At 41.0% G+C, this 12,792-nt stretch overlaps 1 protein-coding gene across 6 annotated transcripts in view; it reads left to right on the forward strand.

The window, feature by feature from the left end:
- The first annotated feature begins 9,896 nt into the window (after window positions 1-9,896).
- The window catches only part of CGNL1 (cingulin like 1), a 54,928-nt gene continuing 52,032 nt past the window's right edge, over window positions 9,897-12,792 (forward strand). For 3 of the 6 annotated variants that reach the window (XM_030228435.2, XM_030228436.2, XM_050978385.1), the window contains exon 1: window positions 9,898-10,058. The gene's annotated coding sequence lies outside the window, so the exon portion shown is untranslated. Of the gene's footprint in view, window positions 10,059-12,792 lie in introns of all 6 variants that reach the window. The other 3 variants (XM_050978386.1, XM_050978384.1, XM_050978387.1) reach the window with 3 other exon arrangements.

The raw sequence follows: 12,792 nt of genomic DNA on the forward strand, positions 1-12,792 counted from the left end.
AATGGGAAAACTCTCTGGATTGACAACAGATAAGCCGATCAGGCAAAATACACTCAGCTGCTTCACAGGTCCACATGCAAACTTGGAGGAAGCTGAACTGCACAGCAGAGCCAGCTGGCTGTTCCCGAGGGTGGGCCCACTGCCAGGCAGCTGTGACAGGGAGAGCCAGACTCAGTAGCCACCCCCTGATGACCTGGGCTACCCTGGGATTGACTGATACTCTTTATTAGGAAGGGGGAAGTTGACTACACTTAGTGAAAATAGCCATAGATTTTGTTAGTTATAATTTAAAGATATCTATACAGCCCATGTCCTCCAGTCTGCTGTTTGCATTACAAAATAATGAAGAGCAGAAGAACATCTCAGGAAGAGTACAAGAAGAGGTTTAATTCATTTTTTCCCCAGAGGGAAGTCAGAAATTAAACTCTAAGCAAGAGCTTTGAGACATGGCTATCTTGCCAAAAAGAGCTGTAGACATTGAAACTGAACCTCTTTGCTACCCATTTAGATATTTAGGTTTTGAGCCTCTTCTATGATTTAGAAAAAAAATTCTAATGTGATTAATAGTTTATTTTCTAAACATTCAATGCCACTGTTAATTCCCTAGTTTCACATATGGAAAAGTGTATGCCTGGATGTGGCTGGGCAAGGACACATTTCAAAGACAGTGTAAAACTGATCACAGAAGGAGGCTGTCAAAGCCACTGCATAAGCACAGGTCAGCACATTTGTAAAATAAGATATTTATTTTAAAGAATTAGGGGTACCTCTTCAGTGAAGTACTAGAAGATACATAAGTGCAAACATTGCCAGCTGCCCCTGCTAATGCAACAAAACAAAAAAAATATTTTCACTGCACCTCAGAAAAGAAACTTCACTGACACCCCCTACCACTCTTGTGTTTTGCTATAGAGTATTAAAAATAGGAAAACACAATATATGTATTAGGATGCCACCCCTTCTTACCTTCATGGATGTCAGAGAGGAAATGATGGGTGTTTCCATATATTGTTTTTTCACTCTAGAAAAAAGAATGAAAATAATTTTCTGTACCCAGTTTCTGCACCTGGGGCCTAAATGAAGGGAAGTAGGTAAATAGTTCCAAGTAATTAATGTAATGACTCAGAGGGGCCACAGAAGGAAAGAGTTTCTGCAGTTTAAATGTTTGCATTCATGCTTTGCCTAAAGCAAAACAAACTATCTGTCTTCTGGTTTGTATTTTTGAAATGAAAACTTCCATTTGTCTTATTGTCACTCGAGCATGCGCATCATTTACAGCTTTCACTGCTTGAAATATGCAAGTACTGTACATGGCAAGATTTTTATTTCCTGAGCTTTTAAGATATTCTAGAATTGTAGAATGTGCTGTAGGAAGTGAACCAGTAAAGGCAGACTCAATGTAGAATGTGTTGGGTAATTTTTCTAAGTGGCTGCAGCTTAGAGGTACTGTGATGTTTGCTGTGTAGTGAAGTTTCCAACCCCAAATGAAATGCATTGGTCTTTTCACACTTCTGGAAAAGAGAATCCACTACAGGAATGACTAAAGTTGATAAGTTACATCCTGACTGGCCATTATAAAGAAAAGATGATGGGTATTGAGTTCCATCTGTTTCTGATATTCTGGTCCTTTAATGTGAGCTGCAGAGGTGTGAAAATCTACAAAATACATTCTTGAACTCTCTCCTAGAGTTAGAAATTTAAGTCAACCTGTTCTTAAAAAATGGGAGGAAAAGTATAATCTGTTTTATCTAATAGCTCAGTGAAGAAAAGATTAGTTATCAGAGGAAGTCTGTGTTCAGGTCTTGACTTTGAGGGTATAAGATTTGCATTTCTAACTTTCCATTTTAAGAGCCTCAGTATAAGGGATGTTTAGGGGAAACACTTGTAATTTCTCCTAGGGAAGTGAGAACACTGCCCACCAGAAATGCCATGAATGGAAAGAGAACTAAGTATGACAATTTGTCTTAATAGTTGGTGTGCTTAAGGTTGGATGAGGCCTAGGTTTTGTTTGGTCAAATCTCTACTTAATCCTGAAAACTCAATGAGACAAAATCATTGTCTCTGGCCAATCATTGTGTTCATGACTTGCAACAGAAATATTTTCCTCAATCAGACCTCAGGCAGCAACATTTCTTCTGTAGAAGAGACTTGCCTGATGAGTGGCAATAGTTAATTTTTGCCAGCTCTCACAAAGAATTTCATTTGACTATGGCAAGTCTGCAGTCACTGTGCTAGGTAACATCAAGTCCCCTTTGTATGATCCAGGGACATGCTCTAACCTGCAAGTTGCTAGTGAGGAATTTGAAGTGGAAGCTGGAGATTGGAACAGGATAAGTTCATCTCATTGGAAGCCAGCAAACAGCTATTAAGCCTGGTCCGTGCTGACAAGGTTTCCTAATGTAGTGGTCTTGGCAAAGTCTCTCTAGAATAGATGCTACTGAATTTGGCCAAAAAATGCTCAGAGGACTTCCCCAGGCAAAACAAGATGCACTGACTTCTGTGCACTAAACTGGGCCTACAGTGGAGCTGCTGTAAAGGTGAAGAGTCACAGTCTTTGTGACACTGAATCCCAAGGGAGTGATCACTGGTGAAGTCTTAGAAGACAGACTGAGTTCACATCTAACAGTACCATCTCATGGTAAGTATATAAATCCAGTGTAAGGAGCCGAGTAGATGTTGCTAGAAAAAGTTTGGATAGGGAAAACTCTGCATCTGTAGTACCTGTTTCATGTCCTGCCAGTCTAATGACCTCTGAGGGCAAAGGGCAGTTCTGGTGCTGCAGTGCAGCTCCAGCAGAGGGTTTTTGACAGCCCAGTCAGTCAGGGATCACCTCCCACATCCCCGACTTGGAGCAGGGCTGCCACAAGTCTGTAGCCTCATCTTGGTCTCACTAAAGGTGGCCTCATGTAGGGAATATTAGTCCTCCTTACACTGATTTACAATGGGCAGTTCTGATTATTAAAACAAAATTATTATCTTTTTGAGGTTTATAGACTCCGCTCTCTGGAAAGAAGCAACACTTCTTAAGCACACAGAATTGACTCAATTGTTTCTTGGCTGTACTGAGTGGAACATAAAATTTTGTGTTTTAAAAAAGTATTGTATTGTTGAGGGAAAAGTATAGCAGGATACATTTTGATTTAGTCTATTGCACCTAGGATTTTTTTCACTTGCTAATTTAATTACAAAAGTATAAGAAAACAGGTAGCTTGGGAGTATGGTGAGGCAATCAATAGAACTACAGACAAATGAAAGTAAAATAAAGTTAAATCCTTCACAACAGAATACCAGATAGCACAATGTGGAAGCATCATCTTTATGTAACTAAGGATTTTAAAAAAATATTTAAATGGCTTATTTGGAACAATAAGCTCTTATTCAACTTGCAATGGCCTTGCAACTAAAAATACACTCTATTTAGTATTTCTTTCAACTTGTTTCAGAGCACATCAATAGTTTTCTCAGAAGATACTATCACTGTTTGGCAGAAACATACTTGCAAAAATAAACTAAATCCAGAAAAAGTTTCCAGGGATGTTTTTGGATGCAAATGTGGATAGTGACTCTGCCCACATCAAAAATAAAACACACTAGTTCTACAATGTCCTTTGCTAAATATAAACATCCTAGCATTGATAAGCTTTATAGAAAAAGGAACTGATTGCCATATATTATTACCATCTCCAGCATTTTAAGAGCACCCTCTACAGTCACAAAACATTAACCAGGAAGAGCTCTTCCTAAAGAAAATAGTATTAACTGAAAACTGGAGTAGCAGTATATTTCATTAGCATAGTGCCAGATCTATATAAACACATCTCTCCTGGTAAAAAGGAGCAGATTTGCACAAATGCCAAAGATAGAATCTATTGCACCACCAAAGCCTCCATCTTTGAGAATTTAAAATACCTTATATTCCCTGCTGACTCACAACTAGGCTGTAAGCTTTCTCTCTTAAAGCAATGGATGTCTGTGGGATCTGGAATGGAAACACATTAAATACACTGTTATTTTCAAAGGAGAACAAGGAACAAACCACAGCAAAGGCCGGGATGAACTAGTTCCCCTGAGTTCATTTAATTTATTTGTTCAACTCTTTTATAAGAGTTGTGAAAATTGAGTACTTAATTCATAAGTAGAATTTTAAAATTTCATAAAACTGAAATGCTGAAATGAAATTTCATCAATTTCATTTCCATCAAATGCTTATTATAAACATGTACATTCTAGTGTTGAAAACTCCAATCCTCTAAAACCTGCCTTTAAGTTCTCTTTCTGTGTTTTCCCTAGTTTGCAAAGATACAGTTATTTTCTTGAGTCTTCGGTGCATCAGTAGGTAGATTACTGCAGGTGAATCAGGAGTGATGTTTTTCTTTCAAGGAGAAGGTGTAGGTAGTATCTCTAAGTTGATTCTTAAAATAACTGGACATCACAAAATTGTTTACATCTCTTCGAAAATATTGCTTCACGAAACTGTTTAAATGCTACTACCTCACCCAACTAATAAAATTAGCTGGAAGTAAAAAGAAATGTAAAAATATTAAAGATACTTTTTTCCTGGTCTTTATTTTCCAGCTACTCGGGAACGTGTCGAAGGACCGAGCTGTTACAAGGACCGAGGCCACCAGGTGGTGCCATTGCCCCACAGCACAAAAGGCCCGCGGCCGCTCCCGGCAAACCCAGCTGGAGAAAGGGCTTGGATCAGGAACTGCCTTAGGCTCCCACAAACGTTTCCTTATCTTTATCCAAAAGCAGGAAAAAACCCTCCCCAAACCCTAATTGCTAAGACATCCATGCACGCCTAAGAAAAAAGAGTTAATTTTTACTTGGGATAGGGATGCTTATATTTAGATGCAGGTAATTTAACATTTCACTTCTCTATTGAAATAAATAAGAGCTATATGCATAAAGAGCATAGAAGCCATTTCATTTACTACATTACAATTTCTGTGATAAATGAATCAATGTTTACATCTGCAATGAATGAAACAATACACCCTTTAAGCTTTCTTCAAATAAATACAGTGCCAATGCCAATAAATCACTATGTATTTGTGGACATAGAGGCTGGGACTATGCTACTCTTAAAAAGTTAGTTTGTTCCTGCAGCCTGGGCTTGGCCAAGGAGGGCTGCACATGCCAAGCAGGTAACGACTACAATGGTTTCTGGAAGTTGAATGCATTTGGTAGTACTTGGGCTTTTTGCAGGCTCCTTCTGGAAAAAAACTTTTTTCATTGCTAAGATTACTGAAATAAGTCTAATGGGAGCAAGACTGAGTCACTTAGGTGAAGGAAAATACGTAGATTTAGCCAAAAGTTATCCAAGGAGAAGAATGGGAGATCAAAAAGCCACGTTGTGGCTAGATGCTGAACAGTGTCCAAAATCTTCAACTTAAATTCCTATCAGTATGAATTATTTACTTAATTACTTGATTACATATTTTTTCTTAAATGAATATTGAAACTATCATGTTATTTATGATCAAACCTTCTGTTGTGTGTATTTTTACCCCAATAGCTTTTAAAGTCAATGGTGTCTTCTCTTCATCTCACTCTTGATTTCTATGTACATTAGTAAGGCTAATAATAGTACAGTATTATATTCAACATGAGGAGTATTTGTAAACTTGAGCTAAGATGAAATTAAATTCTACATAAGACAAGTTACAATTTAAATCTTCATCTCCTAAGTTTTTCCTTCCCGTGCATTAGCTAATATAAAGTGTTTTCCAGTGTTGAAGAGATCTGAAAATATAAATCTCTTGTTTTACAATATAATCTGTCATTTTCCACATTTTATTTAATAAGTCTTATTCTCCTGCAATGTAAACATGTTCTTGAATATATGGCTAGGATTATTGAGGCTGTTTTAGAGCTCATGGAATGCTAGGGTTAGAGATAGGGAGAACCCTGTGCTCTGGGTTCTGTCAGCAGTACCCTGTGTTTGACAGCTGCATGTGGGAGAAGAGAGAAATGGGAGAAATGTAAAAGATGGGCTACCCCAAACAGGAAAGGAGGAGAGGGGGGGAAGAAGGGAGGAAGAGACAGAGAAGAGGATGAGAGGAGAGAGAGAGAAGGTCCCCTGTGAAAAGGGGGAGGTGTGGGGAATATAAGAAAGGTAGAAAATTAAAGGCCTCCTTTTTTGGTTAGTTGTATTTGAGGAAAAACCAGAGATCACACATTAAAAAGCATCTGATAAGAGTGTATCATTACATTTCTTCAAATGCCTCATCTCCTTCTCTGAAAGTAAAGACCTGAATTTTCAAGATTGTGTTTCTTGAAATAAGAAATAGATAAAAATGTCTATTTAGTAGCTTACTGAATATAGTAGTAAGAAGGATAACTGCTATTTGTTAAGAAACAGACATCTAATATTTGATAATCAAGAAAGCTTCCAACATATATGGTAAAAGATAAGTCAGAAGTAGTGTTTCAATGGAATTATATACCAGACATTTTCTCCCCTACTTTCTACTGTGATTATTGGATTCGATTCTTTACTGAAAGGAAATGGGGGACTATAATGAAGTGCCAACACTCAGTTAGGTGTGTAGTGGAAGAGCAGGGAGATAGAGGTGTATCTTGCTAGGAGCCAAGCACAGCACTGATACACCAGGCTTTCAACACAGATACTCACTGCACAAGTGCAGAAGAGCTGCTCAGCTCCCGAGGTGTGCTGGAGTAGCCAGCAGCTGGAATTCATCTACAGCACAGGCTGCTGGGGCATTACTGTTTGTTTTTGCTTGAGCTGCAAACTCCATTTCGTATTGTGTTTCACAAGTGCCTGATAATACACTGCCTGAACAGAGAGACATCAATCATAGTGTCGAACCAGTTTTGTAAACAAGGACCAAAACCTTTACTCAAAGGCAAGGAAAGGAAAAATAACTGGCTGAGGAGTGGGAAAGAAAATGGCAGCCTGCACAGAGATGATATTCTGTATGTGACCTAAGTGTGTCCTCAGTGCAATTTTAGGTTTTTGAAGGAATATGCATTCCTTCAAAAAATTCTTACCTCACTGGATAACCTTGTACTTTTACAGTATTACAGCTGGACTATGGCTCTTACTGAACAGTTTATGCCTGCAGCATTACTATAATCAATTACTTGTAAAACTCATGTTCACAATATGCCAAATATCTGTAAGAAACTGACAAAATGTTTGACTTAATATTTCATTAAAACTGTAGTTTAAAGTCTCAAAGGTTCAAAATAAACTTTCCTCAAAGGCTCAAGAAGTGTACAATAGAGCTTGTGAAAATCCAGTCAGAACTGCAGTTTGGGAAGCTCACAGCCAATACAAGTCATTTAGCAATTCTGCTAGTCCCACCTTTTCTTTTTATTTTTTTTCCATTCCCTCATCTTTGATACAGAAAAATAAAGTTAAATGAAAGAAAGAAATAAAAGAAAGAAAAATGTCTTGGCATATTTTTCTGAAACTCAGTGCAGAACAAGAAAGGTTTTCTGAGCAGTTTAATGCTGAGCATTGCAGGTAGTAACTGAATTGTCTCCTAAGCTGTTACCTGAGAGGTATATAATGAAAAAAATTAATTATAGACTATATAGTAATGACTAGTCATTATAGACTGGTTGTTTTAGCAAAAAATTATTCTTATGGGGTTTTTTCTTTTTCTGGTTTGCATCTAAATGCAATGGAAATGTAATATTATTCAACATCATTGATTAACAGTCTTCATTAACCTTTAAAAACAATGTGAAAATTATAGGTGTATACACCTCTTTAATTAAGCATTTTGTTTTCTATTAAGTGCAATTCCTTCACATCTTACCAAATGACAGTATGAGGCTGAACAAACTGTCAGCATGTTTCTTAACTCTAATTGTAATAAAATACAGCCATTATAAATGTCTGTATAATATCTGTGTGTTCAACTAAATGTTGCCACACAACTCATGTAACTGAGGGAAAAAAAAAGTTTAATTACTTTCTTTTCTGTTCATTGTTACCCTGTTTTTCAGGTAGGGTGAGGGTATAACCTTTGTATGCTTTCTCAAAAACTACAGGGAAAGGAGCTAAGCCAACTCTATGCATCTTTTACTTAAGCAGTCCAAGATTATGGAGTTATGAGGGAAAAAATGCATTTGAAAAGCAAATGTTAAATGGCAATGTAAAAGATCAGATGGCAGCAGAAGTTTGGGCTGTTCTGTCTCATGAACATATTTTTTGTTAATCCTAAGGGCAGAAAACTCTATACATCTATGACTTTCTTCTCAAGAACCATTCTGAGGGAGAATCAACTTGGAGTGTTATCTAGACATACAACAGAAGTTTTTACAGACCCTGTCCCACTGAATACTTCCATGCTCTCCACAAACACTGTCAGTAATCTGCAAGCACCTCACTAGCTGCTTCCTTGGAGCTGTTTGTAATTTGTGCAATTCCTACAGTTTACAGCTCCTTCTATCTGTTAACCATCCATATAGTACTTTATCACAAGCACTACTGACAGTAGTGTCAGACACTACTGTCTCATTGTTTTGCTTTTGACTGTTTCTTCCAGGACCCAACAGAACCTTATGGAATACTGACTTGTAATACTACTGAAATACATGTTTTTTAAAAAAAAATTCTTAGAATGCACTTAATTTTCTGGTGAGAATTTGTGAGAACTTTACTCTTTTATTTTGCCAACAGAGAACCCAAAGCTAAAACAGTGTCCCAGCAGAGTTAATACTGAAGTTGTATTTGGAACACTGCCTTTTCCAGTTGAACCTCTTCTATTTATACATTATAATTAAGACAGGGCCATTCTCTACAGAAAAACCATACAATTATATAAAATTCCATATCTGTATACCCAGTGGTCTTTGCTAATGGGGCTTGTTTTCACAGACATGTAACAGGTATCAGAGCAGCTCTGATAGAAATTTGAGCAGTGACCTCCAGCACTGTTGGATTTGAGAAGAGGATGTGTTCCTATCCACGCTCCTCCTGTTGAACAACTTTGACATGGCTTTCATGACTCATACTAAATTTTTCCTTCTCATGTTCACTGCCCAGAATTTTTCTGCTGCGGACAAGGATATATCACATTTTGTTGTGTTTTTTTTTTCTCCCTGTAGATTCACTAGAACCTTTCTTTTGACTATGCTCCTTGGTTAATGTTGTTCAAATCTTGAGAACAACTTTATAAGCCTGGAAAGGAACTGTCTGAGGCCCGTTTCTTGTGACATGGTTGCAGACACTGTTTTTGTGGTTTTTTTGGACGACAGCTGTGAACCCTCACCTACCTTTCCTTCACTGATGCATGAGGGAAAGAGACACACGGCATTATGGCAGCACCTCAGTTTGCATTCTATGTGCAGAATATTCTGGAATAACCTTGTGATATTTCCAGTCTAGCTGAAGTCAGTGTGGAAATCACCCAAAGTGCCCGAGGACCAAGGTGTGCCCGAGGTGCTTGTGACGCCGCTCTGGGAGCAGCACGGGCACGCTGCCCCGTTGGAGCGAGCGCTGCAGCCCCGCTCTGCGCTTCCCTCACCTCCTCCTCCTCCTCACGGCCAGAGGCGCGCCCGCCTGCCCCGTCCCTGCGCTGCCTCAGCCCTTCCCGCCGGGCGGGCGGCTCGCCAGCCGCCTCCACACGGCGAGGGAAAACAAACCCGACTGTCAGGCGGCCTCCAGCCGACAGAACCCGGGCCCGGGGCTGGGTTTCTTCTTCAGAGGGCTGTGGTGGCCACCCCGTTCCGTCCGGGCGCAGTTCGCCGCAGCCCTAGCTGAGGAGGAGCAGGGCGGCCTCCCCTCAGCTCGCGGCTGTCGGTGTCCGTCGGGGGGCCCCGTGCGCGCCGCGCACTCCCTCAGGGAGAGCAAAGGCCGCGGGCGGGCGGGGAAGCGGCGGGAACCCCCGGGCTCACCTGCGGGACGCCCCCCGCCTGGCTCCTCCCCGGCCCGGCCCGGCCCGGCCGCCCCCTCCCCCCTCTGGAGGGGGCGGGTAGTGCGCGCTGGTCTCTCCAGCGGCGAGCGCGGCTGGCGGGGCGGCGGAGAGAGCGGCGCGGAGTTGGCGGCGATCCTCCTGCGGGACAGAGGCGGCTCGGGACGGGTGAGGAGAACGGCGGCGGGCGGTCTGGGAGCTGAGGGGGCACTGCGTCGCCCGCTTTTCCCTACCGCGATGGCCGGGGCCGGGCGGGCGCAGGACTGTGGCGCGACCGGACTGGAGCGCGGCGGGCACGGGAGCCGTCGCCGTGCGGTGCCCCTGGCGCTGCTGCCCCGGCAATGGCTCCCGGCGCCGAGGCGCCCTCAGCTCCGTTAAACACGCGCCTTTCCTAAGGCCGAGGGCGCTGGGCCCGCCCGGGCGTGAGGCGAGAACGCGGCGGCTCTCCTCGCACGACCGGCGGGTGACGCGCGGGGAGCTGGCGGAGCGCCGGCCGTGCCGGGGCAGCGCTTGCCCCGGGCGCTCCTCGGGGCTGCGCTGGCGAGCGGAGCGGGGCCGCCCCGGGGCGGGCGAGCTCAGCGGTTGAGCGGAGAGGGAGCTGCCGGGAGGACAGACTCCCGGAGTCCTTCGTTTGCTCTGCGTCCTTCGGTTGTCAGGAGCGAGGGTCTTCCCCCCGAGCGGGGCTGGCCCGGCTGCCCCGGAGCTGCGGTGCCGCAGCTGGAGGTGCTGCTGCCGGCCTTGGCTTCCAGGTGGGCGGGCGGGGCCCGGAGCCCCCGCGGGGCGTCGAGACCGCCTGCTCGCACGCATTCCTCCGGGGATTCCTGGCATTCCTGGGCAGAGGGCACTCTTGACTTCTTTATCTCCCTTTTATTCCGCGAATTAGCGTGTTTTTTGCGAAAGGGTGTGTCCGCGTTGTGTGTGTGTTCTTTTTCATGGGAAAAGTTTAGAATGGCAGTTTTGCCATTTGTTCTTCTTGCACTTAACTTTGCATCTGATAAAATTTATATCCTTCCAATTTGATGACAACTTTATGGGGAGATCAGTGCTGCGATAAAACTTCTGTGGTGAGTTTGCATTAGATTAGCAGTTGACAGAACGATTGTTCCGAATTTTCTTTCCCTTTTTTTTAGCATGCAGGTATTTTTAAAAAAACTATTGCAGTGCAAGTTGAATGATTATCAGAATAGAAATTATGGAAACCTCTTGTTGAAATTTGTTCCGTTTTTCTGAACATCTACGCCGTGTTTATCTTGTGCAGACTCTTAGAAGTGAATCCTGTAGGTGAATCAGAAATCCCCTAGGTGTATCCTGACTTCTGGTACTCTCATGGGAGCCTGATGGATTCAGTGTCTGACGCCTATGCTGACAACTGTCAGATGTGTTGTAGCTATATATCTCTTTACAGAGCTTGTTTTAACAGAACTTTAAAACTTAAAAAATATAATTTAAATGGCAAAACCAAACTACTGTTTATTTTTTAAAGGTGCTTTGTAAGAACTTGTTTGACTAGCAATTATATTTTCTAGAAATGTCATAGTCATTGAATTGTCTTGATTTTTTTTCTCATGTTAGACCCAGGAGAAATCTGCTTATGCTCACACTGTGTTCTAAGCCATATATGGTTACTGATGATTAATGTAAAAGTGTAACAAGTTGCTATAAGTTTTTGTTTGTTTGGTTGGTTTTTTTAATAATTAGTTTGAAGTTGAGTCTTTTGGAAAAAGATAATAAATTGAAATGAAAACTTTCATACAGTATTAAAGCCTGTGATTAACAGGGTAGTAAACATTATGTTTTAGAAGTTTGTCATGTTATGGAAGGCAATTAAACTGCTTTTTATTTTATGTTAATAATTTTGAGACACAGTTACATTTTTAAAACAGAAAGCTCTGTAAAATAGAAAAGCAATGCTTCCAGTTTTTGTTAAAATTCTCTTAGGATATTAAGATAATCTTTCACATAAGAGAAGATGGTTGATTTTAGCAGACAGTTGGAGTTTTAAAAAATAATCTGAGATAAACAAAAAATGCAGTGCTTCAAATGAAGCATCTATAAAGTGACTGATATTTTTACACGCATGTGTTTACAACGTAGAGATGTTTCTGAAATATGTTAATCGTAGGAAAAGTATTCCTATATTCCTACTTGGTTTACAAACACCTTGAATTGCAACTGACATTAACAGTTTCTGAACACCACCTAAATGCAAATACACACTACAAAGGTAACTAATGTTGTGACAGTACTGAAAAAGCCTTATATTGCTAACCCCCTTGATTACTGAATTTGTGTTGGTATTTCCAAGAGCCTTTCTACTCCATGAGTCTAGGACACAACTGTTTGGGGTTTTGTATTTTATTCTCATTATCTGACTTTGTCACATTTTGCTTTTAAATCTGATGAATCTAGACTGCTTAGGCTGCCTGAATTGCCTCCAAGCAAACCAGCTTATTTTAATTTCTTTTAATTGCATTATTAGATCTCACTGTCATTACTAAAATGTCTGAAAATTCACTTAGGTTCCCCTGGTACGGTTTTTATGGGAGATGTGGAATTTAATTTTCTGCAGAAATAGTCTACAGGATGTCCTGTATAAGGAATTTTACCTCAGCAAAAGGATGACAAAGTTGCAGAAAAGAATTTGTGACAGTTCCTTCTTCTGGTGTACATTGTGTAATAGGAAGTTGATCTTTCTGGGAGTATTGGTGAAACTGGTTTTTCTGGGTTCTGCAGTGTCATCTGAAATGTGCAGGTGAAACGACATGGCCTCAAATGTGAATTTTTAAATCTTTTGTCATGGAGTAATGCAAGAAGAACATATGTTCTATGAGTTTATTCAGCCTGGATCATACTGGGCAGGTTTTTATTTAAAAATAGCTACTGAAGTATTTTGACACCAAAT

This window comes from Serinus canaria, chromosome 10, assembly GCF_022539315.1.
Source record: "Serinus canaria isolate serCan28SL12 chromosome 10, serCan2020, whole genome shotgun sequence".
In the NCBI taxonomy this organism is placed as follows: domain Eukaryota; kingdom Metazoa; phylum Chordata; class Aves; order Passeriformes; family Fringillidae; genus Serinus; species Serinus canaria.